The sequence below is a fragment of the Pipistrellus hanaki genome (assembly GCF_964339955.1).
Source record: "Pipistrellus hanaki genome assembly, chromosome: 3".
Classification (NCBI taxonomy): Eukaryota; Metazoa; Chordata; class Mammalia; order Chiroptera; family Vespertilionidae; genus Pipistrellus; species Pipistrellus hanaki.
Genome location: NC_140505.1, coordinates 75235812 through 75239989, shown reverse-complemented (window position 1 = coordinate 75239989; position 4178 = coordinate 75235812).

Below are 4178 nucleotides of genomic sequence, written 5' to 3'. Positions count from 1 at the left end.
ATAGCTCCTTACAAAGGTTCTAATAAGGAGATCATTATCCAAGTATCTATAGCCCACATTCTTTTTTTTTAAATATATTTTATTGATTTTGTACAGAGAGGAAGGGAGAGAGATAGAGAGTTAGAAACATTGATGAGAGACAGTCATCAATCAGCTGCCTCTTGCACACCCCCTACTGGGGATATGCCCGCAACCAAGGTACATGCCCTTGACCGGAATCGAACCCGGGACCCTTCAGTCCCCAAGCCGACGCTCTATCCATTGAGCCAAACCGGTCCTGGCTATAGCCCACATTCTTAAGCACTTTGAGACAAATTTAGTGGAAAAATTGGGGAGGATTACAGTGGCATGACAAAGTGTCTTATTAAGAAGTCTTACTTCCCAGTGCTGTGAGCCAGGGTGATACACCAAAGCATGCATCCTCCAGTTCTTTCTCTCTCAGAGTGAGTCTCCATGGACTCATCTAAGAGCAAAAATCCTCCACCTTTATTGAGCTAAGATCAAACTAAAATCTTAAAAAGTCTGGAGTATCAAAAAGCTAATTCATTTACTTTATTTTTTATGTATTTTTATTATTGACTTCAGAGAGGAAGGGAGAAGGAGAAATAGAAACATCAATGATGAGAAAGAATTATTGACCAGCTGCCTGCATGCCCCTACTTAGGATCAAGCCTGCAATCCAGGCATGTGCCCTTGAATAGAATCAATCCCCGACCCTTCAGTCCTCAGGCCAGTGCTCTATCCACTGAACCAAACTGGCTAGGACAGCTAATTCATTTGCTTTAAAGCATACAACTATTAGATGGAAGAACCAGAATTTGAAGATGGGTTTATCTATCTCCACATGCTTATGCTCTTTCCTTCATTGCTACCAACTGTATTCCTTCAGAAAAACTAGAAACAATGGTTTAAGAGCACCATGACGGGCATCCTATATTTCTCCCTGCCTCTCCTCACACAGTGTGCACATGGACATTTTTCTATGCCCACAACACCAAATCAATAGACTATAATACTGGATAAATTTGAATAACATATGGTGTTCACTATATGGCAGATAGATGCTTATTTAATCCTTATAACAACCTAACAGTGTGAACACTCTCTTTATACCTTTTATGTCAACCTTATTTCCATTTTCTGTTTAAGAATCTAGGAAGAACATCTGAACACTACTCAGTGGTTGTTCTTACTCATTCAGTGGCCTGAGCAGTGGAACTGAAGCCCAGGCTTCAGAGGTAGCTGAGAGTTCCAGTCTTCAGTAGGGAAATTGTGGGTAGGCACAGAGGGCACCTGCAGGTTTTCAGCAATGGCCTGTTCTTCTTGTACAATCTCTGTAGAAGCAGAGATCAGGCATTATCTCCCATGGGTGTTCACAGGAGATGGTATCATTTAGAACCTCCCAGGCCACATCACCCGCTGAATAAGCTCCTTTCTTTTTGCTTGAGGATGGCAATATCCACGTAGTGCACAGAGAGTGTGTGTGATCCAGAGCAGAGAGAAGGTAGGCAGGTTGACATAGGACACCTCTGTGAGAGGCTGGTGGTCAGTCAGCCTGGGTTCAGTCACCACCAGAAGTCTCGGCTCCTGGAAGCCTACCTGGAATATGTTTAGTGAAGATTCTAGGAGTGAAGTGTCCAGCAATGGGAGTGGCTTGCTGGCTGGTGCTCCTGGATGATATGACACTGACCTCAGTGGGGTTTTCAATGCCAACAATGGTACGAGATGCTGGAAGAAGCTTCTCGCAGGTTCTCTTCAGATTGACGATGTAGATGTCATCACTTTTCCCTTTATAGATGCACTATTCCATTTGGAGTCAAGGTTGTGCCACCTAAGTAGGTTCCTGCTGCAAGGAATTTAGGACATCCTCCTCCTACATTTGTTAGACACCAAGGGCACTGGACATTGTGAAAGAAAGTTTCCCTTCCACTGATCATCAGAGAGATGCAAATTAAAACAACACTGAGGTATCACCTCACACATGTCAGAATGGCTACCATCAGCAAATCAACAAATGACAAATGCTAGAGAGAATTTGGGAACCCTCTTGCACTGCTTGTGGGAATGCAGACTGGTGTAGCTGCTATGGAAAACAATATGTAGTTTCCTCAAAAAATTAAATATGGAACTGCCATTTAACCCAGTGATTCCAGTTCTAGGAATATATCCTAAGAATTCTGAAACACCAATCAGAAATGTATGCACCCCTATGTTCATAGCAGCACAATTTACAATAGCTAAGATCTGAAAACAGCCTAAGGGCTCATCAGCAGATGAGTGGATTAAAAAGCTGTGGTTCATTTATGCCATGGAATACTATGCAGCAGTAAAAAAGAAGAATCTTTGAGACAGCATGGAGGGACCTGGAGAGTATCATGGTCAGTGAAATAAGTCAGTCAGAAAAAGATAAGTATCACATGATCTCACTCATATGTGGAATGTAAGTAACAAAATAACCTGATGAGTGGAGTGAATCCAGAGACATGGAAGCATGGAACAGAGTGTGGAATCTTAGAGGAAAGGCAGGGGAGGATGGGCGTGTGGGAGGTAATCAACCAAAGCACTTGTATGCATATATGCATAACCCATGGACATAGACCATAGGGTGCTGAAGACCTGGGGGCAGGGGTGAGGGCATTGGGGGTGCTGAAGAAGGTCAATGTGGAGAAAAGGGAACATAAGTCATATTTTCAACAATAAAGATTTGTTTTTAAAAGAGTTTCCTTTTAAGTTACAATGGGAACCCAAATAATGCCACATGGACCTCTATCTGAGTAATGGAGAAAGGCTCTTTATTCCTAGGTAAATGCTTAGTAACAGAGACAGATATATTAGTAACTTGACAAATATCACACAGCTAGTGAGAGGCAGAACTGGACAAACTCTGAAATGCTTTAATCACCTGATGGTCCTTTGGAAAGAAAGAAATGAGTTTGGTATTAACTAAGTGTATTAATCAGATTTCTCCAGAGAACAGACCAATAGATAGGAAGTGTCTAGGTAGGTAGGTAGATAGATAGATAGATAGATAGATAGATAGATAGATATGAAGAGAGAGGTTGAGAGAGAGACAGAGACAGAAAGATAGAGACAGAGAGAGAGATATAGAGACAGAAAGAGAGAGACAGAGAGAGTTAGAGATTCAAGGTGGGATAAAATAATTGTGAGCATGTGGAAGAGATTTTATCCTTGTATTATTATTTATTAATTATTATATTATTTTCCATACAAAAACTGTAAGCCTACTTTTGCCTCACCTTGTATTTATTTTAAGGTGTGGTTCATGCAATTATGGAAGCTGGCAAACCTAAAATTCATAGGGCAGCTCAACATTCTGGAAATTCAGGTTGATGTTGCAGTCTTGAATGTAAAAACCGTAGGGCAGTCCAGAAGGCTGGAAACTCTGGAAGAATTTTTATGTTGCTATCTTGAGGCAGATTGCTTCTTCCTTGGGAAAACTCTCTTTGTCTTAAAGTGTTCAACAGTTTGGAGGAAACCTGTCTACTGATTTAAATGTTAATCATATCTAAAAAAATACCTTCACCGAGATATCTAGCCTAGTGTTTGACACAACAACTGGGTGCCATAACCTATCCAAGTTAACACTTAAATTTAACTTTCACTCCAAGGAATGAGAATAAGGCGATCAAAAGTGTTATTCTTGACAGCCACTGATTATTCACAGAAAAGTTGGCCCTTTCCATTCCAGCAGGAAGGAGGCATTGTGCTCAAAACAAGAACAAAGCAGTGAGAAAGCTACAAAGAGGGTTAACACAGAGAATAGAGGGAATGTGTCAAAGGAAAGTGGAAGGGACAGATTGAAATACCCTGTTTCCCCGAAAATAAGACAGTGTCTTATATTAATTTTTTCTCCCAAAGTTGTGCTAGGTCTTATTTTCAGGGGATGTCTTATCTTTCCATGCGCTAGGTCTTATTTTTGGAGGATGTCTTATTTTCGGGGAAACACGGTAGTAACAGCCCAGGATGCTGCAGGAATGAGCACAACAGGTTGGCTTCTTCCTTGAAATCCATGCTTACAGGTTAGATTTGACTTCTTTTAGATAAGTCTCCGTGTTAACAGGTAAGATGTGCCACAGTTATGGAAATAATGGAATTCTCAAAAGCTCTGAAAACCTGCTATCCACCTAAATTCTTCTCCTATCATCCAAAATAGCTTT